Here is a 19356-nt window from a genome sequence, read left to right on the forward strand (position 1 = left end):
CAGCCTATTTGTTGAATACCACCTCCATTCTGTTCTTTGAGCTGGCAGAAAATGGCCACTAGGGGGCATCACAGTTACGTATACTTTATACAATTTGAAGTGATTAACTTTAGGGCAAAGCTAGTTTTGAAAACAAAAAGCTCTTTATGCCTCATATTTGTTTAGCTCTGCATGATTTTTCAAAGAAAATTAACATGTAAACTTCCTACTCCTTATTTCTATTCTTCATACCACTCAGAAATCCTTCCACAAATGGTCATATTTGGAATATTTGCTAAGAAAACTCAACTCCCCACTTTCCCTCTACCCCCAGCAAATTCTTCATTAAACAAACACTATTTCCAAATCTCCAACTATGCGTAAACCACTTTGACAGAAAATATAGAAGATAGAAAATCTTCAACCAACAGTTACTAGGAGTCAGGCATTGTACTGGAGTGTACACAGGCACAGGAAAGTAGGAGGTGGTATATACTACTTACTGTTAGTATTTTATAACCTAAGTTTTTGATAACTAACTTCTTACATTTTAAAGAGGCAACATAACAGAAGAATAAATATGAAAATAAAGCAGCAAAAAAGGAACTTGGAAACTGGTTTGAGTCCTAAAGTTAGCTAGGCTTAAGAGAGAAGAAAGCCAATTTAGGAAGAGCTTATATAAAGAAATTTTTTTTAATTCTCAGACTACAGCAGAGAGAAAATGAGAGATCAATAACAGAAATTTTTGGATATTAACAAATAGATGAAAATTAAATAACACATGCTTTCTAAAATATTTTATTTTATTTAGTTTTGGCTGTGTTGGGTCTTCGTTGCGGTGCGCAGGCTTCTCATTTTGGTGGCTTCTCTTGTTGCGGAGCACAGGCTCTAGGCGTGTGGTCTTCAGTAACTGTGGCTCACAGGCTTAGTTAGTCTGCAACACGTGGGATCTTCCCGGACCAGGGCTCAAACCCGTGTCCCCTGCATTGGCAGGCAGATTTTTAACCACTGCGTCACCAGGCAAGCCCTAAACAACACATTTTTAAATATCCAGTGGGTCAAAAAAGAAACCACAAGGGAAATCAGAAAAATACTTCAAGATGAACGAAAATGAAGACACAACATAGCAAAAATTGTGGGATGCACTAAAACAATGCCTAGAGGAAAATGTCCAGCTGTAAATGCCTACATTAAAAGAAAACAAGAACAACGCATATCAAAACCCTCAATTTTACCTTAAGACACTGGAGAAAGAACTGCAGACAAAACTCAAACCAAGCAGAAAAAAACCAATGAAGAGTAGAGTATAAATAATGAAATACAGAATAGATATAAGGGAACACAAACAACTGAAACTGACTCAAGAATAAATAGAAACCATTAACAGACTTACAACAAATAAAGATATTAAATTATTAATTAAAGGAAAAAAATCTACATTCAAAGAAAAGCTCAGGCCCAGATGACTTCACTGGGAAATTCTATAAAACATTCAAAGAAAAATTAACACCAATTTCAAGGAATCTCCAAAAATCTCCTAGAATTAATGAGTTCAGTAAAGTTCTAGGATATAACATAAACATACAAAAATCAATTTCATTTCTATGTGCTGGCAATGAACACGTGGAAACCAAAACTAAAAATGCAATGCTATTTACAATCTCTAGGAGAAAAAAATAAATACTAAGGTGTGAATCTAACAAAACACGTATAGAATCTATGTTATAAAATAAATGAAGGGACATATCACGTTCATGGATTGAAAGACTCAGCATAGTGAAGGTGTCAGTTCTCCCCAAACTGATACAAAGGCTTAATGTATTTGCTATCAAAATCCTAGCAAGATTTTTTTGTAGATATAGTCAACAGTACTCTAAAATTATATAGGGAGGCAAAGGAAAGAGAGTAGCTAAAACAGTTTTTGAAAAACCAGAACATTATCAAGACTGTGTAGTACTGGCAGAGGAATAGACATATAAAAGTGATTTTTCACAAAGGTACAAAAGCAATTTAATGGGGGAAAGATAGCCTTTTTAACAATGGCACTGAACCAAGTGGGCATCAGTGGACAAAAAATAAACCCCAACCCAAATCTCACACCTTACAAAAAAATTAACTCAAAACAGACCACAAACTAAGATGTAAATATAAAACTACAAAATGTTTCAAAAAATATAGGAGAACATGTTCAAGATCTAAGGCTAGACAAAGAGTTCTTAAACGTGACACTAAAAGTATGACCCACAAAAGGAAAAACCAATAAATTGAAACTTTTCAAAATTACAGACAATTTGCTCTGCAAAAGATCCTGACAAGAGGATAAAAAGACAAGCTGTAGAGTGGGTAAAACATTAACAAACCACAAATCTGACAAAGAACTATTATCTGGAATATATAAAGAATTCTAAAAACTCAACGTTAAAAAGCCAACAATTCAATTAGAAATTAGGCAAGAGATATGAAGAGATTTTTCACCAAAGAGAGCACACAGTTGGAAAATTAAGCACATGAAAAGATAGTCAACAACATTAACCCTAAGGGAAATTTAAATTAAAACCATCATGGGATATTGCTACACACCTATCAGAATCACTCATAAAAAGTAGTGACAACACCAAATGCTGAAAAGATGTGGAGAAATGATCACTTGTACGTTGCTGGTAGAAATGTGATATGGTACGGTAACTCTGTAAAATCAGGTGGAAATTTTTCTTAACAATTAAATAGGTAACAACCATACAACTCAGTAATTGCACTCCTATTCATTTATCCCAGAGTAATGAAAACATGCTCGTATAGAAACCTGCACACAAATGTTTACAGATGCTTTATACATAACAGAAACTGGAAACAACCAAGATGTCCTTTAACAAGTGCATGGTTAACACGCTCTGGTACATCCACACCATATATGATAAGCAGAATAATGGGCTCTCAAACACATCCATGCCCTAACTCCACAACAATATATGAATATGACAAGTGACTCTGCAGGTGTGGTTAAGGGTATGGGCTAATAGCCATGAAAGCATGTTCAACATCACTAGCCAGCAGGAAATGCAACTTAAAACCACATGAGATAGTCTTTTAATTTTAGAATGGCTAAAATTAAAAACTTATAGCACAAAATGATGATAGTGTGGAGGAACTGGAATGCTCATTCATCATCCCTAGTTAGCATGAAATTGTACAACCACTTTGGAAAAGATTTTAGTAGGTTTTTTTTTTTTTTTTTTTGCGGTACGCGGGCCTCTCACTGTTGCGGCCTTTCCCGTTGCGGAGCACAGGCTCCGGACGCACAGGCTCAGCGGCCATGGCTCACGGGCCCAGCCGCTCCGCGGCATGTGGGATGTTCCCGGACCGGGGCACGAACCCGCGTCCCCTGCATCGGCAGGCGGACTCTCAACCACTGCGCCACCAGGGAAGCCCTAGTAGGTTTTTTAAAAAAATAAACATACTCTTTACTTATGATATGGCAACTCCACTTCTAGGTATCTAACCAAGATAAATAAAAACCTGTGTCCACAAAAAGGCTTGCATAAGAATTTCACTGCAGCCATATCTATAAGAGCCAAGCCTGGAAAGAATCCTAATATCTAGCAACAAGTAAATGAATAAATAAATTATGATTTATTTTTTCAATGGAATACTACTAAAAAATAATGAATTACTAGGGTGATGTAACTGCTAGGATGATGTTACTGTGGTGGTGGACACACAACTCTCTGCACTTTTTAAAACTCATAGGACTAGACCAACAAAGAGTGAATTTTACCGTTCGCAAAATGTAAACACTCAACCAGGACAGCAGGGAGAAAGATTAAATGCAGACTATAACAAATGAATCTAAATTTATTACAAATTAATGACACAACCCAACTGGAGGGGATGGGGAAGAAATAAGCTGGCCTAAATATCTTTGTAAAAAAGTGTTTGGGGCTGGGAGGAATCACTTCTTGACACACCTGTAGAAAAAGAAAATGTTTTGACTATATACAGTACGGTTAAAGATAAAAACTGTATGCAAACTCTGGACTCTAGTTGAAAATTTTGTTTCTTACAGGGGTATGGATAACTATTCTGAAATGACTTTACACATAGACTAGGATTGAACAATTTAGTAAATAAACTGTAGATTATGAGAACCAGGTTTCTCACTGTCAGAGAAAGAAGTTGCAAATTAACAAAGGAGAGATGTTAGAATGAACCCTGTGAGACTGCTGGATTGGAGTCAGAGACACCAATATGACCTCATGCTTCTTCTAATCTGTGTGTATATTAGACTCTGCATTTCTACCTATATTTATGTAAATACAGACTGATAGATACAGTAATAAATATAGTGATATGTGTATACATGGATTAGTAGAAATACATATATTTCCTAGATGTTAACATAAGGAGAAGCTGGATGTAATGTTTTGGCCAATTTTCAGTAAGTCTGAATTATTTCAAAATTTAAAAAATTTTAATAAATTATGTAAACTTTAAGTTATATTAGACTCACAGACATAGAGGATAAACTTGTGGTTGCTAAGGAGGAGGAGAGATGGGGGAGGGATCGAGTGGGAGTTTGGGGTTAACAGATGCAAACTCATATATAGAATGGATATACAACAAGGTCCTACTGTACAGCACAAGGAACTATATTCAATATCCTGTGATAAACCATAATGGAAAAGAATATTAAAAAAGAATGTATATATATATATATGTTAACTGAAACACTTTGCTATAGAGCAGAAGCTAACACAACATTGTAAATCAACTATACTTCAATTTAAAAAATTGTTATATTAAAGACAGGAAAAGAATAATAATGAACTACTGACAGATGCAAAACTATGGATGGATCTCGGAAAAATTATGCTAAGCAAAAGAAACTAGACCTAAGAGTATATAACGTATGATTCTATTTACATCAACTCTTGAAAACAGGCAAAAGTAATGGTAATAGAAATTTTATCAGTGAGTGCCCCTGGATAGGGAGGAAATGACTGCAAAAGAATATAAGAGAACTTTCTGGGCTGGTAGAAATATCCCGTATCTTAACTGACGTTATGGTTATATGGATGTTTACATCTCTAAAATCCCATCAAACTGCATTTTAAAGGTGCATTTATTGTATGTAAATTATACCCCAGTTAAGTTGCTTTTTAAAAAAGATTATAGAGTAGAAAAATGAATTGAAAACATTTATAAAATATATAAATGTTTTATAAACATTTATAAAATACACAAATGTTTTATAAACATTTATAAAATATATGAGACATAAATAAAATAACACTAATTTGATCAAGGAAAAGACCCAAGAACAAGCTCAGGTCTGTTTAAAGCTTTGAAAATAAGCATATACTCCAGGTTGACCCTAAACTTCTGAGCACTAAGACTGGGAAATGTTCTAACTTTCCAGGAAACAAGGGTGAAAGCAGGCTGTCCCCACATCTCCAACTAGTCTTGGTCTCCATGTATGTCTGAGATTAATTGACAACTATTAAAGTACTAATAAACGATCAGTACACGTGGCACACGCACTGTGCAAGAGCTCACTTTGAAGTTCATGCCATTTCCTTCCTTTGCTTGGAAGCACCTGAGGCCAAATACTGCTGTGTTATCCAAAGAGCCTGTTAAACTGACCTGGGCAGTACATCCGAAGAGTTAATCCAAGCACACCCTGGTGTTGCCATCACCCACACCTCTAGCTCCAAACAAGTGTGCCCTGGGGAGCTGCTGAGTCCAGTAAGCCATTGACAGGGGAAAAAAATGGAAAAAAGACATGAAAAACACTGACTTTGAGACCTTTTTCTCGGGTCATTATAGGAGTAGGGGTATGGGGAAGAGATGAATCTGACATGGAGAAAGGAGCCTGGATTTAGGTGTCAGAGGGGCCAGAAATCTGGAAAATGCATTCTTGGGGAGCTTATTTAAGCCATCTGGGGTTAAGTTTCCTCATCTAGAAAAAAATGAGCATATTCATGTCATAAGGTGAACCCACATTCCCTGCCTGGAAGTCCGTTGACTATGACGAATCTAAGCAAAAGGCTAGGATTTTCACCTCTTAATTCATATGATGAATCTAAGAAAAGGCTAGGATTTTCATGCCTCCTAATTCATTCTGTGTTTAAACGGGTTTGATCTGCACATCTATCTCTGACTGATGGCTTCCTTTTTGTTTGCATTATTTATTCCACCATTTTTCAAAGTACTGCACTCTTGTTTGCATTAAACTTTTCCAGGAACTTATTAAAGTAGACAATTCTTAGAAGCTCTTGTAGACTTCCTGAAGAATCTCTGTTGGCGACAGAGAGGAATGTTCTTTTTAAAAATCTATTATTTTAGCAACAATGAGATATCACTACACAGCCACTAGAGTGGCCAAAATCCAGAACACAGACAACACCAAATGCTGACAAGCACATGGAGCAACAGGAATTCCCATTCATTGTTGGTGGGAATGCAAAATGGTACCATCACTATGGAAGACAGTTTGGTGATTTCTTACAAAAGTAAACATACTCTTGCCATACAATCCAGCAATCGTGCTCCTTGGTATTTACCCAAAGAAGTTGAAAACCTATGTCCACACAAAAACCTGCACATGGATGTTTATAGCAGTTTTATTTATAATTGCCAAGACTTGGAAGCAACCAAGATGTCCTTCTGTAGGTGAATGGATAAAGTGTGGTACATCCAGATGATGAAATATTATGCCGCTAAAAAGAAATGGGCTATCAAGCCATAAAAAGACATAGAGGTAACTTAAATATATATTACTGAGTGAAAGAAGGCAATCTGAAAAGGGTACATACTATATGATTATAACTATATGACATTCTGGAAAAGGCAAAACTACGGAGGCAGTAAAAAGATTAGTGGTTGTCAAGGGTTGGAATGCGGAAAGGGATGATTAGGCAGAGGACAGAGAAATTTTAAGGTAGTGAAAATACTCTATATGATATCATAATGATGAATACATGTCATTATACATTTGTCCAACCCCATGGAATGTACAACACCAAGAGTGAACCATAATGTAAACTATGAACCTTGGGTGATAATGATGTGTCTGTCAATGTAGGTTCATCTATTATAACAAATGTACCACTATGGTGGGGGATATTGATAACGGGGAAACCCGTGCATATGTGGGTGCAGGAAGTAAAGGGGAACTCTCTGTACCATCTCCTCAATCTTTCTGTGAACTGTAAACTGCCCTAAAAAATAATATATATATAGTCTTTATTTTGGAATAATCACAAATTTACAGAAAAATACAGTGCAAAGAACTCTTTGATGAACCATTTAAGATTCAATTGCAAGCATGATGCTCCAACCTCCCAAGTGTCATGTCCTACAAACAAAGACATCTCCTACAAAGCCACAAAGCAACCAGCAAAATCTGGAAGTTAGCACCGAGCCATACCTTCCATCAATCTTCAGGCTTCATTTAACTTTCATCGACTGTCCCAGTAATATCATTGCTGATCATAGTCACTTTGTCACTTATTTTAGATGGTGTCTTCTAGTTTTCTCTACTGCTAAGTAACTCTTTTCCCATTGAAATTAATAAATATTTGAGGGCAAAGTGGTTTGAAACGATGTAAATAATCCCATTCCTCACCAAACTTTCAATCTGTTCATATATTTATTTATGTCTATATGAAATCTAGTTTTTTATTTTACACAAATGTATACATTACCACTTATTTATACAAATGTATACATTTCCACCTATTACTATCATTCCCATTTTCCCAGCAAGAGGCAATTCAAACTGGCTGCTCAGTCCCTTTGACAAGTCTCCATCCTTCTTTGAGCATTCCCTTGTTTCCTGGAGAAGATGTTCTGGGCTCCTGTTGCATTTTCCCCGCCCCAGGCTTGGAATCAGCCATTTTTTCTGAGAAGCCCTGAGAGTTTTGGCACTTGTAGCAGTTGAAACTTTTTAGCATAAAAATCAACCAAAACAGAGCTCCTGAGCTATGTGAATGCCAGCTATAAAATATCAAGATGGAGGTTGGTGAATCAGCTCTCAATCCTTCACCAGATCATGAGCTTCTCTGCTTTCTTCCTTTAGAGAATCCTGGCCACTTAGAAAAATGGGGCACAAAATTTACAGTTCAATTTGCAATTTAATTAAAGTAATAATGGCAGCCAAGGGGCACATGTACTGCTACACTTGCCAGGTTATCAGGAGCCAAGGACCACATCTCTAACTGCATTTATTGACTTTGTCTCTGCAAAAATTAGAACGTTCTTAGTATTCTTTTATTAAAAGGTATAAAAATTAACTTTCTGTAGATCCTGTTTGTTCTTGGTTTATAAGTCGCAATTCCGTGTACAGAAATGTAAGATGGTGTCTGCCTTCTTGGTCCTTGTAAGCCACTCCCAGACACCACCACAACCAGAGAAATTGCCTGAAGATACCAGCAAACATGTCATGAGAACCAAAGAGGACAAGAACCAGAGGCTGAGAGAAAAGCACAAAGCAAGGTGACCAAAACACAAGCGGGACAATAGACTGAGGGTGAAACGTGGCACACGACCATCTGGTCACCCATCTTGCGCTGCTCTCTGTACCAATCATCCGTCTCTCTTCAGCAGCTGCGCTCCCCATTTGTATCAGCTCTTTTGTGTCGACACACAAGTATTTCTAAGCCTTTTTCATGTTTAAAAATTACTACTCCCTTTACCATATACAGTCCTTTCATTATCACCCTTTACTTCTCATCCCCTTTATAACCAAACTAGTTTACAAAGGGTATTCAATACTCACTGTTTCCACTATTTCACCTCCATCGCCTTCTTCAATTTTCAGCCAGGTTCTTCCCCCACCATCCCTAACACTGCCATTGCCAAGATCAACTATGACCATCCTAATGCTAGATTCGATAGACAAATATTTATCAACCTCTGTGTATCAGCCTTTTCAACAGCATTTGGTTGTGTACCCCACTTCCTCCCTGAGTCTCTGTAGTCCGTTAGCAGAGTATCACACCCCTGGTTTTCCTACTACCTCTATGGCTGCTTCTTTTAGATGCCTCCACTTTGACCCACCATCCCCAGCTGAGGTGTTCACTAGGGTCCAACCCTCCATCTTCGGGGTGATCACACGCACTCACTCCCCTGCCTTTATTAATAAATGGAGCCGAGAAACCCAAACCTACATCACCTGCCAGGAGCTCCGGTCCAAAACTAAACTGCTTAGCTTCCAAGTCAAAACCTACTCCTCCTCCTGCACCCCTCCCCTTCTTTTGGGCACCATCAACTCAATCCCCCAAGCCAGAAGGTTGGGAGACTTTCTGGACTCATTACTCTCTCTTACTTTCCTCATCAAGTCCCATTGAAACTAACTCCTATACCTCCTAAATATTGCTCGAATCTCTCTTGTATATTTCTGTTGCCACTGTTATGATTCAAACACTCATTACTTCTCACTCAAACACTGAAAGAGCCTCTAAAGAAACACCAGACTTACCCTGTTTTTGTTCTTTTTCCATCAGCAGAGTCTTTCTACATCTCAAGTCGGATGATGTTAATCCTCTGCTTAAATTTACTCAAAAGCAGCCTAATGCTGCAGAACGAAAAGCAAAATCCTTAGCAGGATGTTCAAGGCTCTTTGTGATCTGGCAGCAACTTAATTCTCAAGCTTCATTCCTCAGCACTTCCTAGATGTGTGCGGTGCTTCAGTCCCTCTCAATAAGTTCCAGTTACCCCAGCAAATCCTGCTTCATGCACATCCCTGCCTCTGCATGTAGACTCCTTAGCCAAGAACTCACCCTCCTCTGCACGTCCCTCTAACAGCCAGTACTGAGCAGACACAATTCACACACGTCACCCCCTCCAGAAAGCCTATTCTGACTTCCCTTATCTAGACTAGTGCCTTGCCTTTGCTTGCAAAGCCCGCAGACCTCCCCTGTCTTAACACCCACCAAATTGCTTTACGGTCACTCTTTCTCTTATCTGTCTCCCCTTGGAAGTCACACAGTAATTTCCCACAAGCTGTATCCAACCTCTATGTGTCTTTTATTTTTACCCAAACAATGCTTTATTTAAAATAACACTTCAGTTGACAAAAAAAAAAAAAAAAAAAACCTGGAGATTTTTCCATAATAAAAAATAGTAATTCTGGATTTCTGGTATCTCTTGAAACATCAGGCCATACTGTTTCATCCTCCTGCAGAGCAAGAACTTTCTGGAATTGACTTGTGGATGCCCCTTTACAAAGAGGAATTCCTCTGCAGAATATACCACAGTCCCCATGTGGACTTCTTCCCTCACTAACCTCACCTGCCTGGTCCCCGTGTGGGCATTTGACTTTGTAGCTTCCCTCCCAAACAGACTGCGTGCTCCCTAAGAAGAGGGACGGTATTTTGTCTAGTTTTCTATCCTTAGCGCACCTTCATAATTTCACTTTGTTTGCTCCCACTTGGTAGGCCCAACAGAGCACTCTGCATTCAGTGGGTACTAACAGACGTTGTTGATCCCTTCAACCACAACTCCGTGAGGTGACCAAGATGGCGGGGCCTGGGCCTCTGTACAGGCCGGCCAAGTGGGAAAGAGGGTGGAGCTGGGACGTTTTGGAGGACCGTAAAGTAGAAAGTTGGTAAGCTAACGCATTCCTGCCACTGTGGCTCTGGGCATCCTGCTCTGGTTACATTGGGTAGTTGGTGAATGAAAGGTTGGCCCACAGTTTCTAAACACAATCTGGAGAAGGACAATACATCTCACGTCCCCCATTCCAAGGAGATGACATTTTTCTTTCTCTTTGGAGAACAGACCAAAATGCAAGATCAGTTTCCTCAAAGATTTGAAGTCTTTTTTGTAACTGTTTCATACTGAATCTGTAACAGCTGTCTGTCTTCTTCCATTGCCAAGTTGGTCTGTATTATTGAAGCAATACTCAAGGCTGTGGCTTTCTGGGAGAGAAAAGAACTCCGAAGAATAATAGAATAGCAGTTGAAAGGGAACAAACGTTATTTCAAAAGGGTTCCACAGGGCTTCCCTGGCGGCTCAGTGGTTGAGAGTCCGCCTGCCGATGCAGGGAACACGGGTTCGTGCCCCGGTCCGGGAAGATCCCACATGCCGCGGAGCGGCTGGGCCCGTGAGCCATGGCCGCTGAGCCTGCGCGTCCGGAGCCTGTGCTCCGCAACGGGAGAGGCCACAACAGTGAGAGGCCCGCGTACCAGGAAAAAAAAAAAAAAAGCGTTCCACATCACCAACCGCACAGCCCAGGTGAGCATGTGGCTCTCTGGACCAGTCCTGGCATGAACAAGCCAACATCCCTTCTTATTTGTCAAAGGGGATGCTACCTGAATCTTGAGCTAAAGATACCTGAAGACTTGATTCTAAAATGCAGACTGCACCTAGTCCCTTTTTCCTTGGTCATCTGGTCCAAGGAAGAACTTATGTTTATACTTTTAATTTTTTCCCATACCCAATGCACACACACACATACACACACTTACACAATCCTCCTTCTTTCCCTAGCTGAGAACATTGAGAGTTCTAGATTTATGCCCTATCCTTGCCGAGTTATCTTTCATTCCTTATTTTCCTTATGAGGTTTTGAATAAATACAGCAGTTATTTCCATTTCTAGGGAATATTGTATTAATCACATAAGCTTTGAGGTCAAAGAGAACCGTGTTCATATCGTGGTGCCAACACTTCCTGGGTGATCTAAGTCAAATCACTTAAATCCACATCCTAAATGACTTACAATACATCAGTTTGGTAGAATACTGGGCATTAGACAGAATAGCTATGAGAATTATGAAATACAAAAATAATTACAATGCTATATGAACACAGAATTTCTTCCATTATTAGTAAAACTAGCATTCGTGGTATGATTTTTAGTTTATAGAATTCTTTACACATATATTACCTAAATAAGATTAAAAAAATAATACCTCATAATGACCTTAATAGAATGATATTATCATAAGTCTTATTTTACAGATCAAGAAACCCAGACTGCCAACAGTTAGGTAACTTGCCAAGGGTCATACACTTAGTAAATAACAGAATTAAAACTTACTTTCTGGAACCCATATGATAGCTTTCATTTTAAGATAGTTCTAAAAGTCAGAAAATAATATAGCATCATTACAGAAAGTTTAGAAGTTTCAGAGAAATTATCTCAAGTTCTGCACTCTTAAAAACAATAAATGGTAGTTTCTCCCACTTACCTCCCCCCCACCCATCTTATTTCACGGAGTAGAAAGCAATTCTGCTATTCTCCCACCATTGCCTAACAACCCCGCTATTGGTAAATTTATACCACCTTTCTGAACCATTCTCTTTCTTCTGGGCATCAACCCCAGGATTTTTTCTCATATTCATTAGGGAATAAATCTTTATTGGAGTAAGTGATGATAATGTGATGAGAGATGAATAAATGCTGTGTAATTCTGGCTCCTGATTTTTTCATTACCTCATTGTCTGCCCAGATATCACCATCTACAGATCAACAGGTTTTACATTTGTCCTTTTTTTCTAATTTTATTGAGCTATGTGCCATTCCATTGTAGTTACGCACATACAAGACTATTACTCCTTAAACTAAGTGCTCATTTGGAGCTGGTCCATTTTGGAGCAGCAGAAAACTCGGAGCCACAGAGTCTGGCAAATTTGAGTATTATCACTTGCTCATATTGTGACATGGGCAAGTCAGCTAATAGCTGTGATCTTCAGTTTGCATATGCAAATTGGGAGGTGATTATAAGTAATATTTGATCCTCATGGGCCAATTTAAAGTTATATTCAATGATAGATCTTCTGTATCCTGAATAAATCTCAAGATTAATGTGACCCAGTCTCAACTAAATGTGGCAATCAAAGAAAGAGTTCAGTTATAACAATCATTACTAAAATAATTCAGTGTATTACTTTTATCCCTTAGGAAAGATTTAGTCAATAATGCAGGGCAAAACTTTTTTAAATCCCCTTTTTCTTCTTTTCCACTCTCCCACCTTATAGCTGTTCCAAAAGAGATGTCCCCGACCTTCTCTCTCTCTCATTCTGTCATTTTGCCAGATTTTTTTTTCTTTCACGTGTGTCTCTCTCAGCTCTTTAATATGTAGATTGTCCTAGCTTCACTGATATTTTCCTTTTTTTTAAAACATCTTTATTGGAGTATAATTGCTTTACAATGGTGTGTTAGTTTCTGCTGTATAACAAAGTGAATCAGCCATGCATATATGTATATCCCCATATTTCCTCCCTCTTGCATCTCCCTCCCACCCTCCCTATCTCACCCCTCTAGGTGGACACAAAGCACCGAGCTGGAGCTGATCTCCCTGTGCTATGCGGCTGCTTCCCACTAGCTATCTATTTTACATTTGGTAGTGTATATATGTCCATGTCACTCTCACTTCATCCCAGCTTACCCTTCTCACTCCCCATGTCCTCAAGTCCATTCTCTACGTCTGCATCTTTATTCCTGTCCTGCCCCTAGGCTCTTCAGAACCTTTTTTTTTTTTTTTAGATTCCATATATATGTGTTAGCATACGGTATTTGTTTTTCTCTTTCTGACTTACTTCACTCTGTATGACAGACTCTAGGTCCATCCACCTCACTACAAATAACTCAATTTCGTTTCTTTTTATGGCTGAGTAATATTCAATTGTACATATGTGCCACATCGTCTTTATCCATTCATATGTCGATGGACACTTAGGTTGCTTCCATGTCCTGGCTATTGTAAATAGAGCTGCAATGAACATTGTGGTACATGACTCTTTTTGAATTATGTTTTTCTCAGGGTATATGCCCAGTAGTGGGATTGCTGGGTTGTATGGTAGTTCTATTTTTAGTTTTTTAAGGAAACTCTATGACTTAAATCACAGCAAGATCCTTTTTGACCCACCTCCTACAGAAATGGAAATAAAAACAAAAATAAACAAATGGGACCTAATGAAACTTAAAAGCTTCTGCACAGCAAAGGAAACCACAAACAAGACGAAAAGACAACCTTCAGAATGGGAGAAAATATTTGCAAATGAAGCAACTGACAAAGGATTAATCTCTAAAATATACAAGCAGCTCATCTGCTCAATATCAAAAAAACAAACAACCCAATCCAAAAATGGGCAGAAGACTTACATAGATATTTCTCTAAAGAAGATATACAGACTGCCAACAAACACATGAAAGGATGCTCAACATCACTAATCATTAGAGAAATGATCTTTTCTTTTGAGTTTCACTCTCTGCCCTACTTAGTCCTCAGATTCTTGATAACAGTAGAGAGCGTGAAGAACGACTCTTTCCCATTTCCTCCCATGCCTCAAGTCCTCTCTCCCTTTTTTATTTTCCTAATTATGCTTTTAGAAAAAAAAAATTAGATTGACCAGGATAGAGTGTAATGCCTACTGAGCAGGGGAGGGTGAAGTTGATCAGCGCATACAAAATTCTGTATGTATGGGGTAGACGAAGAAAAAGTTTGAGAAAATATGTATTCCCCAAACGAGAGCTTCCTAAACTTTAATCATCCATGTTCAGGGCAGCAAATTGTGAAATCATCCTCTGTCCCTAACTCCCTCTATTGGCACCTCTCCCTGCTCTGTGCTCAGTGCGACTTACAACCCTCAGTTTCTTTTCATTTTCTCCATACTTTAACTTTCTCCTAGCTTCACAAGTTTTCTAACCCAAGCTCTTCCGAGAACCTTAGAATCCTTCTTCCCTCAAGTTTTCATTTAGCTTTCTTGTTAAATCCAAGATCAAGATGCTCCTGGGTTCCATTATTTTTTTTTCGATTGTGGTAAGAATACATAACATGAGATCAAACCTCTTAACAAATTTTCAAGTGTAAGTACACTATTGTTATCTACGAACACAATGTGGTATGCAGATCTCTAGAACTTATTTTTCTTGCATTCACACCCATTAAACCACATCTCTCCATTTTTCCCAACCCCAGCCCCTGGCAACCATCATTCTTTCTGCTTCTATGAGTCTGACTATTTTAGACACCTCACATAAGTGGAAACAACCTAAATGTCCACTGATGGATGAATGGGTAAGAAAATGTGTGTATGCATAAATGGGATATTAATCAGCCATAAAAAAGGAAGGAAGTCCTGCCATATGTAACAACATGCATGAAGGCTGAGGACGTTATGCTAAGTGAAATAAGCCTGGATCCATTCTTATAGCTGGCCTTTAAGTGTGGAAACCTCCCTAAGGGTTATTACTCATCTTTGTGTACCCAGTACATAGAAGACACTTAATATTGTTGAATGCATACATGACAGAATGAATGAATTTGGCTTTACTAAAATTCTTACCACCAGATTTCTACTAGATGCTACCTGCTTGTTGATAATCCCTGTATCTATCAGTAAACAGTTCCTTATGAAATGTCCACAGCAACTGCTCCAAATCTTTTACACATTCCTCACACCCTGTGCCATTTAAGTCCGCTTTTAGTCAACCTGTTCTCTCCTCTGAGGCTCCCCAGAGAGAACAATCCTTGCATGTAACCATTTAAGGTTATGCATCACAACCTCCAGCTCCTCCCTGGAGTTTTCTGCTGACAGAAACATTTTCCAAATCACACTATTATGATCAAGTCCACACTTTTTGCTCCCGAATGTCTAAAACATATTTTGAACCACGTGGAACCATTTTTAAACCCAATGTTTTTTCACAGAGGTCTTTATTCCCCTTCACTTTACCAGCCTCTAGAACCTGCTTTATGAGAAGCCAAAGAAAAAAGAAAAATCTATGTAGATATATCAACCAGCTTTAGTCTGAAAAGATTTGCTTCTAGAAGCCTATCAATTTCAAAACCAGGCTATTCCACATCAAGAAATCTCACACGTTCTTTCCGGGCTCTAGATAACCTCCACTTTCCTAACAAACTGTAGAAGGACAGAGGTAAGATGGCGTCCACAGAGAGACACAGGGGTATCAACCCTGCTGAGCTCAGGTCAAGTATGAGACTGGCTTTCTCTGGGTGAAGGATCTCTGGTAATCAAGCAAGTTCCCTGGGGCCATGTCAGAATGGAGGCATTCTGAACTGACTTGAGATAGAAAAAGGCATTTAGTCAGTGTCTGTAGGAATTCTTGTTGAAAGATTTTGAGGAGTATTATTTGAGCTTGGGCCCTTTGTTAAGTATCTCACGTCTGGTTCTCTAGAAACAGGAATTGGTGTGGTCAATAAAGGTGATTTATTTATTTATTTTGCGGTACGCGGGCCTCTCACCGTTGTGGTCTCTCCCGTTGCGGAGCACAGGCTCCGGACACGCAGGCCCATCGGCTATGGCTCACGGGCCCAGCCGCTCCGCGGCATGTGGGATCTTCCCGGACCGGTGCACGAACCCGTGTCCCCTGCATCGGCAGGCGGACTCTCAACCACTGCGCCACCAGGGAAGCCCAAAGGTTATTTATTGAAGGAACACTTTTCAGGAAGAACCTATAAGGAAACAAAGGAAGAAGGAAGGCACCAAGAAAGGATATTAAGGTAAAGTCTAGTCTTGGCTTTACCCACAGGGTCCCTCTGGAACATCAGAGAGATCCCACATCAAAGTCAGTTTTTTGTACTCCTGTACAAAAAACTGTACTCGATCAGTCATTGGCTCCATGGTGTGTACCTTCCTGGGCTAGGTGTCTTTCCTTGCCTGAGACGGGGACAGGCAGCTGTGAGCTGCTAACAGTGAATGCTCACAGCAGCTGGGGACAGGTACACAGGAGAACAGAAGCTAATGTGCTCTGACCACCTTCTGCCAGGCACTCCCCTAGGTACTTTGCATATGTGGTCTTGTGGAATCTTTCTAAACCTATTATATCCCTATTCTATAAATAAGTTAAATGAGGCTCACATTTCTTCTATGTTCTGTAGTTGATGACTGCAACCCAAATTTATGTTTTGTTATCTTTTACTGAGTGCAAAGCCATTTGTGTCAAAAATATAGTCAATATATTGAGAATATGTTCCCAACATATCATTAAAGATGCGTCGGTAATCAAAAATCTAAAATCTGTAGATAGTATGTCTGCTTCTTCAGTTTTCAAATGATTCTTTCCCAAGTTCCTCCACAGGAGTCTTTCTTCAAACAAATTAACCTGCCAGCATATTGAAACTGTCTTCTATGTCGTGTCCTGCAAAATAGCCCAGAGTTTACAAAAAGAAAAGCAAATGATTCCCCACACTAGTGGCACTCGGTCTCTCACGGCAGGTTGTAGTTTATCCCAAAGTCATGATGATCTTTTTAGAACCTCAAGATGTATTCATATATCACAATTAAAATAAGGTGCTGGGGCTTCCCTGGTGGCACAGTGGTTGAGAGTTCGCCTGCCGATGCAGCGGACACGGGTTCGTGCCCCGGTCCGGGAAAATCCCACATGCCCCGGAGCGGCTGGGCCCGTGAGCCATGGCCGCTGAGCCTGCGCGTCCGGAGCCTGTGCTCCGCGGCGGGAGAGGCCGCAACAGTGAGAGGCCCGCGTACCGCAAAAATAAATAAATAAATAAAATAAATAAAATAAGGTGCTATATCCTTTTGAGCAAAGTCTGAATCTGACTTTTAGATTTCAGTATACATAAGTGAAATCATCACCTAGGAAAATTTTATGAGAGAAAAAACTAAAACATAGAAAATTCTATCCATTAATTTTACCTTTTCTGGGATTTGGGAAACAACTATCATTTTTAATTATAGTGGTTGAAGCATATCTGGGTAAGGGGATCCCATTGTTTTTAGGAGCATGGCTCTTGAAACTCTGCTAAAGTGGGAGAAAAAAAATGTTAGGAACATTTTTTTGGGGGGTGTGTGTAACATACAAAATACCTATGCATGGCCTCTCCCAGAGACTTGGGCTTCTCACAATATGGTGCCTGGGTTTCCAAAAGAAGTGTCCCAAGAGTTGCAGAAAGCAAGACGGGGAACCTGCCAGACCAGATGAACCTGGGCTATATCTAGAACTAGCAGTGTTACTCTCACCATATTCTGTTGCTTAAAGCAATCCCAGGATGTCCTCAAATTCAAGGGGGTAGTAAACTTAATTCCACCTTTGATGGGAGGAGGGGGAGACAAGGTCACATTGCACGTGGGATGGGCATTATGGCTGTGGCCATTTTGGAAGGTGTAATCCACCATGATTATTATACATGTAAAGTTAAGTAACTTGCTTAAGGCCACAGAGGTAGTAGGTGGTGGAACCAGTCCGGAAACACAAGCCCTACACTCGAATGCCCATTTACGGCTCCAACACTCAATTCACACAACCGCAGTCACCTGCTTACCTGTCTCTTCCAGGAGATGGCTCTTCCTTGAGACCTCTGTCTAATTCCTCTTTGTGTTTTCCCCAGTGTCTGGTACAAGTCCTGTCACAGAGCAGTTACTTAATACATGTTTTGCTGACAAAATAAGTGAATCATACGTCACTCATCACTAGTTCCACCAAGCTCGGATGGAGTCATTTTCTGGAATGACTTGTTTTCTAGCCCCTCTGGACATAAATGATGCTGATGCCAAGGAAATTCCTGAAACAGATCAGCTCTGAACTAATCACTGCAGAGCGCAGACATGACCCTATACTGAAGAGTTATCATCTTTTTATTGTTTCTCATTGCAAGTGTTGATGGTAAAATTGAAGAGTTAAGAAAGGGGTGCCTGTGCTGGAAAACAGCCTTGCAAACTAGTCTGTGTGTATTAAATTTATACCTGAAATTACTATTTCCATTTTTTATTCACAAGTCCTGATCTCTTAAGAGGTGAATTATATGCTAGAGGACTGTGCTGCCTATTCTCCACTCTCTTTTTCCATCCTGCCCCGGGGGCCAAAAACATTGACCTTCATCAACAGAATCACTGAGTCTTCTTTCTCTCCAGTTAGTTTTGGCCAATGGGAGTAACAATGGGAGATGCAAAAACAGGAGAAGAATGAGGTGGGGCATTTATCCTCCCAGAATTACTCCTCACAGATCATGCTTGGGTAGGGGCTAGGCTCCTCTAGTGAAGTCACTTCAGTTTTGGGGGCAGGCAGCCCTCTCGCCCAGCTGGACCTCCCTCTCTAGATTCCAGTGTGACTCCCAGTCCTGTGCCTTCAGGCTTAGGGGTAAGATGAGGACTCCTGCTAGCCTACTGCACTCTTCCACATGATGGTTTCCAGTAATCAGCTCTTACCCTCATAATTAGTCCATTCATTAAACTCACCTCAATGACCTTGTTTGAGTGGATTTTCTGTCAGAACCTGACTGATAAAAATGGTATTAAGAACTTGCAGATTTGTAAATGCCTTGGAATAAACCTCTCATGAATCGCTCATTACTTTGGTTAATGTTCTAAATCTGTGTCACAAAGGGAAATTAATTGAACAAATATTTTCTTAGTTGATACTATGTGCCAAGCATAGGATCAGGCTCTGAGG

At 39.5% G+C, this 19356-nt stretch overlaps 1 long non-coding RNA gene across 1 annotated transcript; it reads right to left on the bottom strand.

The window, feature by feature from the left end:
- Positions 1-885: 885 nt before the first annotated feature.
- LOC132440369 (uncharacterized) lies at positions 886-18308 on the bottom strand. The gene is made up of 3 exons (XR_009522555.1): positions 18230-18308; positions 16193-16402; positions 886-1006 (listed from the first exon to the last, which is right to left on the bottom strand). It is a non-coding gene; the product is annotated as an uncharacterized lncRNA (long non-coding RNA).
- Positions 18309-19356: the final 1048 nt, after the last annotated feature.

This window comes from Delphinus delphis, chromosome 17 (assembly GCF_949987515.2).
Source record: "Delphinus delphis chromosome 17, mDelDel1.2, whole genome shotgun sequence".
In the NCBI taxonomy this organism is placed as follows: domain Eukaryota; kingdom Metazoa; phylum Chordata; class Mammalia; order Artiodactyla; family Delphinidae; genus Delphinus; species Delphinus delphis.